Here is a 12,593-nt window from a genome sequence, read left to right on the forward strand (position 1 = left end):
TGTTTAACGTAACTGGTGCTCGTGTATAGCTCGCCAATACCTTTAGGTTGAGTTTATGCTATATAAAAATGCAAAACGAAAAATAGAAACATAGTTACTACTGAGTGTTGGGCTTCACCCCCACATTGTTTCTGTAGAGTACAGCATTTGCTTAGACAGATGTGTGTTTCCATTGAAAAATATTGCTTGTATTGCACGTTTTGCCTTTGGAATGCTTCGGGTCAATACAGCAAGAATGAGTTGGTTATGGTGGTGCGTCAATCAGTAAGGCTTATCTGTTTATTTTGATAAAGGTAGTAGGTCTGGCATATTTGTTGTGAAATGCATATGTTAGTCAATAGGCATTTCTGGGTGGATTGTTATCTGAGTTTATTAAAGCCTGCAGAAATGTATTTTGATATGGAATCTCACGTATTGCCATTGTTGGCAAGGACCTGGTGTTGTTTACTACCTTCGACAAGCCATGTGGATATGAGATATACACTGTGATAATCCTTATTAGACTTTTTGAGGAGAGATACTATTTTGCTTTGCCAGCGGTAATTATGTATACATTTGTGATTGTATGTCTGATGGTTACCTTGTGGGAAAGCTTGCACTCTATAAAGTGCCTGAGGTGATTATGGCAACAAGCCAGTGATAAAGGCTGTAGACATTATTGGCTTAGTCGAAAACTTTATGGGCGGTTCCATTGGTGGGAACTGTGAATTATAAGATGTTATGACAAAGGCAGCATGCCTGTCTTATTTATCGTGAAACACGTTTGTGAAAAACAGTGGATTTTTAATGGTGGATTGTTACTGCACTGTGTTACGTGCAGTATACAGGAATTTTGATGCATGAAATCTCACAGATTACCTTAGTAGACAAGGATTTTGGTGTTGATAACCATCTCTTACAAACCATGGAAGTAGATTTGTACTGTTCTTATTCTTGGTAGGCCCTTGTAAGAGGGCATTAATCTCACTTTGTCTTCTGTAATTTTAAACATACTTATTATTTTATAACTATTTTCATGATGCACGATTGCTTCACCATTCCAAGTTCGCCAACGTGTTGGTTCTAAAATTCGCGGCCATGCTGGATCTTTAAAAGAACTATACTTTGTGTACTATATCATTTAAGATGGTTACCCACTGTTACGTTTTTAATTTAATTGGTTACTGCATGCATATGCCTGACATGTTTTCTTTTGTCTACATTTAATCTTTTAATTTACCTTGCATATGTTAAGTTTGTGAGTGTTATTCCAGGTGTAAGTGGGTGAATGCAAGAATGAGTCAAATGGTGGAAAAATTGATTCATGAGTGTGAGGAGTAGTAAAATTGTACATATATGAAGACTTATTGAGGACCAAAACCAGTCAATGACTAAAGAGACACTTTGGCTTTGCCATTGGTTGTTTCCTTATGCTTGCAGCTTTTTAGGTTGAGCCTAAAGTCAGTGCGCATGCGCTGCTCCTCGAGGCATTCTGTAATCCCATCCCTCTGTTGGCTTTGAACACGTCCACCACTTTTTTGTTGGTTGCTTGGTCTGCCTTTACAAAATCCATTGCTTTCGTTGGTGAATAGTGTACATTTGTCCTGACTTGTCGCTGTTTTGTTTCCGCCCTGGTGACTGCCCCTGCTGCATGGATCCTTTCACTATTGACCGTATGTTTAGTTTAGGCACACTACTTTTTAAAATTTATTTAGCTGTTTTTGTAACTCTAATGCACTTTGTCTAATCTCGTCGGAGTGGTCCCATTTGAGCCACTTATCAGAATCCCGTTCGGTTACAGATAAATAATGTTACATCAACGCACTTCTCTGCACATGCCCCCTCTTGTTGTTATCTCACACTGTAAGCTTCTCTGCAATGCCCACACTCCATGGTGCTGTGTGTTTCCATGCAACCCACATCAGTATTGCCCTCTCTCACCCCTCTGCTTTTGTGCTCCTAGGCCACCATTATCCGCCATTTGCAGCAAACGCTAGCACGCCTGCAGACAGACACTTGGAGATAGAAGCCACCGTTGAGCCTGTATCTGGACTCCTAGTCTGCCCTGTAATCAGTAAGCCCTTGGCTTCGCGAAGTTTCTGTACCTGGAATAGGAGAAAGGCCGGCTGTGTCTATGATGTATTGCAGCAGGCCTGCTTATTTTGTAGTGGGCCTGTCCACTTTGCAGCTGAATTTATAATGCATGGTTAATGCACAGCTGTTGGGAGGAGACCTGCTTCTGCACAGTGACGGATCTCTACTCATGGGGTTTTCAGAATTTTCATGGGAAAGTCTCTGAGGACATAATGACATGTCGTAGCCTCTTGTGACTGTAGGTTGTTGGTGCTCCGTATGCTGAAGCTACCCATTGCCACTGGCGGCTGAGTGCTCCAAGGCATGAAAGAACTGCCCTTAACTCTGCATTCATCCTATTGCTTGTCCTTGACCACATACAGACCTCCACTGACTTATGGTTAGGTTTGTGTTATACATCCATTACACATGTGGGGTGCAAGCAGGCTTCTAGTTTAACTGCATTATTGAACTGGCTACTGAAAGGCACATGACGCTCCCAAACATTTCAGCATTGCAGGTAGAATTGGCCAGTGTCTGCAGCACTTGAGAGTGTGGTGTGCAATGGTAAGGTGATGTCTCAGTGAATGTGCACCACATGTCTGATCGCGTTTCTTCTAGGATGTACTGTTGTATACCAGAGAAGTCCATTCTATGTTTATCTGCTGCTGCCTCCATCACGGATGAAGCCTGTGGGGGGTTTTGTCGAATGTAATCTTTACTGTTGAACCTTTCTTACAGGCTTAAATCCCATGTTCTGTCTCCTGAAGCGCTCCTTTTTGTTTGAACAATGATGTATTTTTGAGCGGAACAAACTAGTAGAATTGGATATAGCTGCATATGAATTAAAGAAAATGTGTGCATTTTAATTTGAGCTTTATAAAGTATCTTCAACTAGCTACATAGCAAATAACATCACAAATCGATGACAACAGATGGACTTAAAGACGCATCATATTTGAAACACTGTAGCTGGATAGGATTTTAAAACTCTTACATGAGGGCTTGGGGTCTTTCCACTAAGACGTTTTAAGGAATTCTGTAGAGTGGTACAATGAATAGCAAATATGTGGGCTTACGGGTGATATCCTAGACATTAAAGATCAATTTTATGGACTTGTTATGGGTTATTGAGAATTTTAAGAAAAGTTTAAGCAAATGGGGACTAAGGGTGCACCTTCTTGGATATTTGGGTTTAATTAGGTGTGGCAATGGGCATTTAAATGCATATTGGTAAATCAATCAAAACTCAATATTGTTAAAGTATCATTGGTCAAAACAGGTTGGCATGTAGCCACAATATTACATATGGTGTTGAAAGTACAGTACCTTTGATTTCAATGTCTCTCTGTATGGCATTTGTCTTCATTAAGGATTTAATAGAATGCACATTTCTCCAGTGGTTGGTTCAATGCACAGCACTTCGTCTGCTAAGCTAGCATCAAGGGGCAAAATTAGCCCACTTTAGCAACTGTGCCAGTTTGGAGGAATACATTGATCTAGTCTTGCTTGCCCTACAGCAGCACCCTCCCTTTTGTCGCATTATTGAATACTTAATCTTATGATGGAGGGGTGGGGGGCAGAGGACACAAAACTATATTTGATTTCCCAACATCTCTATTCTATTTATATCAGACCCATTCTTTAAAAATTGCAGGCACATGCCCCAGAGAGCAAGGTGCCAGTAATGCCAATGCACACCCCGTACACAGCCCTTTCCATGTACTGAAGTCAATCTGTTCCCATCGGTCTGCAGAGCTGCCCGTAGCAATATAACTAAATACCCAAAAGTCCGTCACTGGGGTGGCTTCTACACCAATGAGAAGGCATAGGGACTCGCCTCGCTCTCAATTTAATACACACTATCTATTCCCCCTCTTCCACTTTCATTAATTCTCACTCTTGCTTACTTTATCTCACTATTAACAACAAACACGCACACAATTTCTTACTCTTTGTCTCTCGTTTCAAAACGGGCTGAAAAGAATGCCAGCAGCCACGTTGCTCTACAACGTAGCTTAAACACATAGGCTAAGCAAGTAACTAGCTAAACAGTTAGGTCCCAAAGGCGAGACTATTGGCTCTGCCAATGCTTGGTAAATAAGTCTGATGTATAAAAGGAACCGACGCCCTTGTTGTGGTTTGCGTGTTTAAAGCCTATGCACCTTTTTGTAGCTCTTTGAATCATGTGGCCGAGTGTGTAAGAGTAGACTTAGCTCTTGTCCACGTAGCTGGGTGTGGTTTCTGTGCAGTGGTTGGGGTAGAGAGGCGCTGATAAAATGTGTTTTCAATGTTGATGCAACTTTCTTTTTTATACTAAACCTTTAGGGTGAAAAAACGCTGTACCGCTGCTGTTGGGTGTCATGCGATTACATACCTAAACAAGAAAATAGAGCAGTCTCACGTGTATTCTGCAACAATGTCGTTATTGTTAAAGTAAAGCAGTAATGCATGTTTTCCTACACATGCCTCATCTGTCTTATTGAGGGTGTCTTGTAATTGTGTCTATGGTTTCTGAATATTGCCTCCCACAGCAGAGGTTACTGCTGTTAAAGTCTGTATCTCCTAATTGAGAGATTGCAGCTAGGAGGGGGGGTTAGTTTCCTAGTGTATACTTGGCATTTTTCTTGTATGCCCATAATAACTTTTATGGGTGTATATGATCAATAAATAGAAACACTTTAGTGACTGATGAGATGTTTAATTTTCTTGATGGAGAGTGCTTCCTTTGTGAATCTCCTTCAGTGATCACTCACTGTGAACTAAACTTAACATTTAAAAGGGGTGTTGGGGGGGTATTTTTATTGTGCGTAAAATTGTTTGACATCTGCTTGGGAAGGTTTCAGTTCCTGATCTAGTTAGTATCGTCGTCCAGCCGATAAGCATTCAAGACTGGTTTTTGGGGCGTTTTAAGATCCTGGCTGAACCAAAAGTCAAGTGCATTACATTACCCACCTTACTTGATCGTAATCCAGGTGCATCGTATAGTGCAAGCCCTGTGGCACAACATTTCTGGGCCCACGTCTTTCTGAAGGCCCCAGATTATCTGTGAGCTGTGGGAGACTGCGGGCCCCTCATCACATTCTGCAGCGAGCCCCATCACTTTGTGTGCTACCTCACTGGCACGCTCTCTTTAGAATGGATTGCCTGAAAGTGCTGCTTGCTGATTGGCCGCGGTACGGTGGCTGTGGCATAGGGCCCACGTGATGACGTCCACACCTGCGTGAAGCGCTCGTCCTTCTCCCCTTGCGTCGGCCCCGCCGCCGGCACCTGTTTTTAACTGTCACTGCTCGAATCCCGCTTCTTTCCACCGCGACAACACGTAATCAGCGCCCTATTTACCAACATGAATACGGGCATAAAAAGCATCATTAGCGGCGTGACTGCGCGGATACGGTCCGCTTCAACTCATCGGCGTTCAGCCGAAGGGGTGTTCCTTTCGTCCCTAGCCTGAATAAACTCTTAATTGTATGGGGATCACGACGAAGGGCATCCGGCAGGGATAAATATTCATAGTCAACAGGAAACGGACTTTTCAAACTTCCAGCCCTCGAATTAGAGACACGTCCGTCTAGACACGCATCTCTCGGCCCGCACGCCCCCTCAGACATCGGAAGCCGGCCGGCCCTGGGTTTAAATTCTACTGTAATAGAGTGAGGAGGCCTTTGGCTTCCCGCGCAGCTCTGCTGTGTGGCGCCTCTCCAGTGCTCGCTTTGGCGCTCGCTTTTAGCAGGCGGGCGTTACAAGAAGGCTGCCTCAATAAGAGACCTCTTCTAGGCGCCTGATGCATGCGTAGAGTCTTTTACTGTGGCGGTACTGAAGCCATGCTTAACCCTCTTCAGGCATTCGCTCTTTTTTAAGTCACCAGGCCTTTTTATGTAGTCGGACGTTACCCCTAAGTTTTAGAGTGCTTTACATATTACTTTAGATGCATGATTATAATTACATAGGATAGAGATATATAAGTTACTTGATTATCACTAGAAGGGGTATAGACTTGCATTAAACAACAAGCATGGTAGTACCAGCAGTCCAGAACTTATATGTATTAGATGTACAGGTATTGACTAAGACTGGGGTGAAGTGTGGCTCACTGGTTAGAAGCGGCAGACCCTGAAGCAGAGATCGGCCTGGGACCAGGGTTCAATTACCGACGAGGTGCCTACGCTAACCATGGGTCCCACTCTGCCACTCTGGGCAATAGCTTGCTTAATCTCCACAACGGCCCCATCAACGCCGGGGATGCCTGGCTTCACCTTGGAGGTGCCCAGGAGGGACCATCTCACAGGGAAAGCCAGGACGGGTTCCCCAGTGGTATACAGCGCCAGGACACTCCGAGATGGAGTAACAGTGCGCTATACAAGTATACTTACCTTTACCTTTACCTGGGGTGCAGGGGTTAGCTAATGTCTTTGAAAGTGAAGGGATTTCAGTTTAGTTTTCAAGCCAGCAATCGAAGTGGTGGTGCAGAAGTTTCGAGGGAAGGAGTTTCATATTCTGGGCTCCCTTCATGAGAAGGATTTTACCATACGTTTTTTTCCTCTTTGAATGTTGGTGGCTCCAGCAGCACACCAGATAGTATTCCCCATATCCTCCATACATTCCTCCAATAACTCCACCCCTCTAGCTATCAGTTAGTGCAGCATGTTGTAGCAAGGTATGCCCTGCATGAATCCCCTGTAAATACAATCACATCTTCATAGTCACTGCTGTGGGCCACACATTGCTTCATGCGCAGACGCTCCTGCATACCCTCCAATTGGCTGCTTCCTTGAGACCATCTTGCGAAGTGATTGATTTACTGGGCATAGTAATGCTCTGTTCAAATGATGCATGAGGGAAGGACTTAGACGAGTTGTTGTTTGTGCCTTTGCTCATTGGTGTTAACTTCAGGATTAGAAAAGCTTTCTATGGCACTATTCACATGTAAGTCTGTAGGGTTCGTGGTCATACTGTTGGTAGAACAAGAATTTTACAAAAAGATGTAGGCAGTTTAGAAAGGCACAGATAACCAGTGAACAAGTGAAAATACCTTGTATAGTGCTTTATGACCTTACCAAGGTGCCCTGTTCTGTGGAGAGGGACTGTGGATGCATCTAGAAGCCTTAGTACTGTACAAAATGGGTCCCAGGCTACTTGTACCAATTTGAGGCAGGATGCAAAGAGAATTTACCTTCCTTGTGTCCAACGATGAGACTATTCTCCCTCACATGCCAATTAGTTCCCATTTCAATCAGGACCTCTATAATTACTGTTAAAATGCTGAGTTGTGAATTCAACCAGCCAGTCAACAAGCAGCTCAGACTCTGCCTATTGTAGATGGCCACCATCCACATTACAAAAACTGCCCCCTCGGACACCTGTGTGGGATGGTTTTCCAACGCCCACTATTCATTTATTTTACACCGGTCTTTTAAGGTGGTTGGCAGAATTATTAAAGGTATTTACTGATAACCCATGCCTTCAGTCCCTTTTAGCAATAGTGTGTGGCAAAGCTATTACTGTACCTGTGAAAACCTTAGCCAACCGGGCAATTTCGATCATCAGTAATTCAGATAAGTCCCTTCGGCCATTCTGCGCCAACTAGTAACACCCAATGTGCAGTATGATGAGCTCATGCAGTGCGAGCACACTGACCTTAGTCCTTTTCACCAACTGTCTGTTGAGTAAGGTGGAGCCCACCGATGCAGAGCCAGTGCCTCAAAAGTGCTGCTTTCTTCATTTATCGATGGAATGCACATTACCGATCCTTGCTGCTCTTTGGATGAGAGTGGCCTAACACATAATTTTGAGGGCCAAATCTGCACACGCCATTCAGAACCCAAGATTGCCCTGAAACCCATAAAGACCAATTGCAGTACTCAAGACCACTTGAACTGACCAAACAGTGGTGTACCACTGAAGTGTTCCAAGAATGATGCCCTGCTTAATCTCTGTCTATAGCCTGGTCTTATGGTGTTTCTCCTTCAAACTTGACAAAGCTAATGCAGTTGACCTACAAAAGGAGGACCCATCGGGGTGACTTGCAAAGCAATATTAAGCTCACCAGTCGGCACCTGAAGCTGTTAGTGTGATTTTCTGAGCACCCAAAGAAGACTTATAGATTTTTTAAATGCTTCTTCGTTTTCCAAGATGACCCGACAAACTCCTACAACAGTATCAATGGCAAAAAAAATGAGTGAAGAAGTTGGGACCAGTGTTTTTTCTTCCAATGCTGGGATTCTGAACTCTGATATGTAATTGATGAAGCTAGAAAATGCCTCCTGGCATTGTCTAGTACCTTGCGGATCCCAGGTATAAAAATGTGTCTTAATAGTGGATTGGCCATTTAGTCCTTGCAGAGTCTTAAACAAACCTAACCTAGGATGAAGTGAAACTCTCAAAGTAGGCACATGATATAGATCTCCAAATGGGCATTCACTGTCCACAAAAAGAACCCCCTAACTGGAAACCCTGAGAGTGAAAATCATCTGGGTGCACCAGCAAGAGGTAGAGAGGTGACGCAATGTTTGCTTTTGCAAGCAAGGTCACTATCCTGGGGACGTCTCCCTGGCCAAGGCCTGATCTAACCTATATCTCACTGAACAAAGAGCAGGGTCAGTGGCATCATTGATGGACTGCCTTGCGTGACAGACGGGTTATGGACCAGTCTAAAGTTACCCCGCTCTTTCCTGGGAGAAAGGGCCAATGGAGAACAGCGAAAATCCCAAAAGGTTCCTTTCTGGAAGGTTTACCCTTTCTGCCCAATCAAAGCTCTTGATTTGTACAAGATCTGCCTCTTGTGACTCTAGCTGCTGGTATTCTAAAACGATAATGAATGCCACAGTTGAGCCGCTGAGCAACTTTGGGGTTTCGATAAGTTTTAACCCAGGGGATCGTAGTCTGAAGTATAATCAGAGAGAGGGCTTTGTTATTCACCCCATTCTGACTCTTTTTTAAGCTGAGCTAGGTTTTCTTTTTAACCTTAAAAATCAGGATGGGTGGGGAGCCTCCAGAAGGATCAGTAATGCTTGAATTTAGAAGTACTGGCTGATCGTATGCAAGTTTTTTGTTCTGTGCCCAGCAAGCCCATTTTTTTATCCCCACCTGTGTCCTGCTCCCGAAAGAACTGGGACTCACCCTTCTTCAGTGTCATACACTTCATTTGAGCATTCGCATTCGCCTGATATCAAAACTTGCTGAGGTTTAATGCTTTCTTCAGTCTGAATGCTTTATCATCCTTCCAGCAGGTCCTACCTAACTCATCCTACGCGCATACTAGCCTATTCTGGTAGTGCAGCATTTGTTGCTCTGAAGATGGCTATTTCTCTAGCATAACAGACTGATGAATGGTAAAACCAGTGGATTAAATCCTCTTCAACCTTTGGCTTCTGTTGCTTGTGTGCACTACTTGGTATCTTTTGCCTCACCCCCACAGATTTCTTAATAATCTTCTCATTCACCTCATCTGTTAGGTCAAGGCATAACTGGTCCCCAGAAACAGCACTAGGTCTTGCACCCGCCTCATCAATTGGTCCTCCTCACCTTTTGCTCTCGCCCCACCAGGTTTTCCTGACTTTTCACCATGATTGCTGTTATTGATGACGTTGATGGGAAAATCAACCCCATTTGACACTGATGGGCAGACCCAGAAGAACCTGCAGTGTGATGCTTATCTGCAGTCATCAACACAACTTGTCTTTTGGTGGTGGCTCAGTTATCTGAGCCCAACCAACAAACTCTCCACTGGTGAGATTTGCTCCTGACACCAGTCCTCCTTCCGAGGATAACCAAGGGAGTGCTTGACGACTAGTTCCTTACAGCTTACCTAGTTATCCCCCACTTTACCCCAACCAAAATGATGTAGTCTGCCATTGCTGCCTTGTTTACCGGCTGAATCAACCTCATGTGATCAAGAGGAAGACCCTGAGCACCTGTCTGAGAACCCTCTGCCCCAAGTGTTGCCTTTTCCCTTGGTTGCTTGATGAGCGGTGGGAATGCCGGTTTGGAGGTACACCAGCGCTATGAGGTATCTTTTCACTATCATATGGTGCCTTAGCAGGGCTAGAGGATGCCACAGTGACCTTTGGTGGCCGCAGTAGTTTCAGGAGCTCCTCTGCGGAGTCTTTCCTCCCATAACTAATGTTGTATCAGCGTCCCTTCCTCCGCCTCAATCTTTTTTTTCCTGTGTGGATACCATCGGAAGCAATTATATAGGCAAAATGGTGTCCAGCAGGAGACAACCAAGGGATTTTCAGGGGCAAGCAAGACAAAATCTTGCCCTTTGTCATAGGTTAACGTTTTCCCATACAATTCCCAGTGCATGGAACAAACTGCCAGAGAGCCTGCGTAAAGAAACAAACCTTTTATCTTTCAGAAAAAAGCTAAAAACTGTGCTGTTTCAGGAGGCCTGGGGTAATGCCTAACTCTCTCCCCTCTAGCATGGTGCTCACTCTCTGCAAAGCGCTTAGAGACCCCTGGGTGATAAGGCGCTATAGAAATCTAATATACAATACAATACAATACAATACAATTGCATATGTTTCCCTGCCCTTTTTTTCTGCTTCGAGCCACCCACTGTTTCTCGTGACCCCTGGGCTAATGAGACTGCCACGTGCACGAGCTCCTAATGGCAATTCAAATATTTTTGCACGAGTCTCTGCTCTTACAGTCTGCCACACAAATCGGTATGGTGCTTCCTGATATATAAAGCAGTTTGAGGCTTCAGCGTGGTGGTTTAAAGCTCTGTGCCAAAACCAAAATAAAACAAATACGAAAAAATATAAATGCATAAAAGGAGGTTGCACCATCTGTGCACACGTTAATACGACTCGTTTTATGGATTACATTGAATTTTGCCATAAATACATTCTTTTTTTCCAATCTAAGCAATAATCCCTAGGCATCCTTGGGGAAGGGGAGCAGTGGAAAGGAGTGGGAGAGAGCGGTCACTGGTGGTTTCACAAGTTGTGCTGATTTGCAGCCTTTTGAAAGATTTTGGCGAAGACAATTTGCAAGGTACTTAAACTGAATAGCCTGCCTTGTCTATACCCACCATTGCACAAGTATAACTGCCGATGCCCTTTATCACTGGAGAATAAATCAATTGAAAGGAAGGTTAATTTCCTTACCACCGCCCAGGCGTTCAGTCTCTCACAGAAAAGCACGCCTTGGCGTCTGTGATTCATGTCAAGGCGTCTAGAGCTCGCGTTTTCAGTGCGTTTAAGAAAGGTACCCTGGTCAGCCCTCCTTCAGAGAAGGCCCTATTCTCTGTTTGTTAAGGCGAGTGTTTTTTTCTGTTGGCCTTGATGTTGGCCTACAATAGAGCAGATCATTGCCCAGTACATTTACAATAGCATCTTCACATTGGATGACTCAAGTTCGTTTTCCAATGCGTGTCAATGAACTGGTCAAGAACTCTGTATGCAAGATCTTGACCAGCTTAAAGCAGGGGTCTCCACCCATTTATGTAGTAAGAGCTTCTCGTGTGCCTTGAAAATCATAAAGAGCCAATGCTTAATTGGAGCCGGTGGGAGGCACCAGCACTTATTTTTCCGTATGAGTTATTTACTGAGTACAAAAGAGGGAAAATACGCACCTATCAGAAAAACAGAGGAAGAAAATACTGCAGAACTGTCACAAATTGAAAGCAGGAACCTGCAAAAGAGAGAAAAAAGGGACAGCGAGTGCCTGGTAGTGGATGAAAGATTACCAGCCCTGGCATTTGGCATGCTGGTGTTTAATCACTCTGCCCACTGGCTTCTGAGCAGAGTTCTGGCACCTGCACTCTTTCTTTCACAAATTAAGGACTGTCCAGAGCTACTAATATTTAATGCTCACCACATCAGAGAACATTATATTATGCCCACCCATATGCAAGATTACCAGCAGTGATCACCTCAGTGCATCAGCCTCGGTTCCCTGCATTAATTTAAAAAAATGCTTTGTCAATATGAAATGCCTCTAGATGGGTAATACATAACATCAACAGCTGCAGTGCCCCTGGCACAAAGGTAATATTGGTAGTCTCCCCAAACACCAGCTCATGAGTTCTGAAAATACACTTGTTTTCTCCTCGAATACACACTTTTCAATGTTGCTATACATATATTTATTCAACCAAGCAAAAGCTTCTAATTCAGTGTTTCCAGGCTGTGCTTTCCAGACGATTTTTGGTGGCTCCCAAAGTCCAAGCAATAACTAAAAATGCTTTAAATTCTGTATTTTTCTTGATACATTTGCTGTGCTTCAATGACAAATGTCAAATGTCAAGCTATGTCTTCTGCTTTTTATTTTTATTTTTTAACATTACTGTTAAAAACTTCTCTCACTTTACAGAAGGAGAAAGAAAAGCAAAGTGAATTGTATCATTTTTTAACACACAGCAAAATGGAAATACCTTTAAACGAACAGAACACTCAACAAAAAGGAAAGAAAAAAACGAAGCACTTTTTTTTGTAATTTTGAAGTGTGATGAAACAAAAAATTTAATGGGATCAGAACAAATCAAGACACTTTACTTGGTGATCAACAAATATTAAATATTCACTAAAAACAGATTT

General features: G+C 43.5%; 1 protein-coding gene across 3 annotated transcripts in view; it reads left to right on the top strand.

Moving 5' to 3' along the window:
• Window positions 1–12,593, top strand: part of TSNARE1 (t-SNARE domain containing 1) — a 1,194,676-nt gene that overhangs the window by 343,225 nt on the left and 838,858 nt on the right. The window lies entirely within an intron of this gene.

This window comes from Lissotriton helveticus, chromosome 4_1 (assembly GCF_964261635.1).
Source record: "Lissotriton helveticus chromosome 4_1, aLisHel1.1, whole genome shotgun sequence".
In the NCBI taxonomy this organism is placed as follows: Eukaryota; Metazoa; Chordata; class Amphibia; order Caudata; family Salamandridae; genus Lissotriton; species Lissotriton helveticus.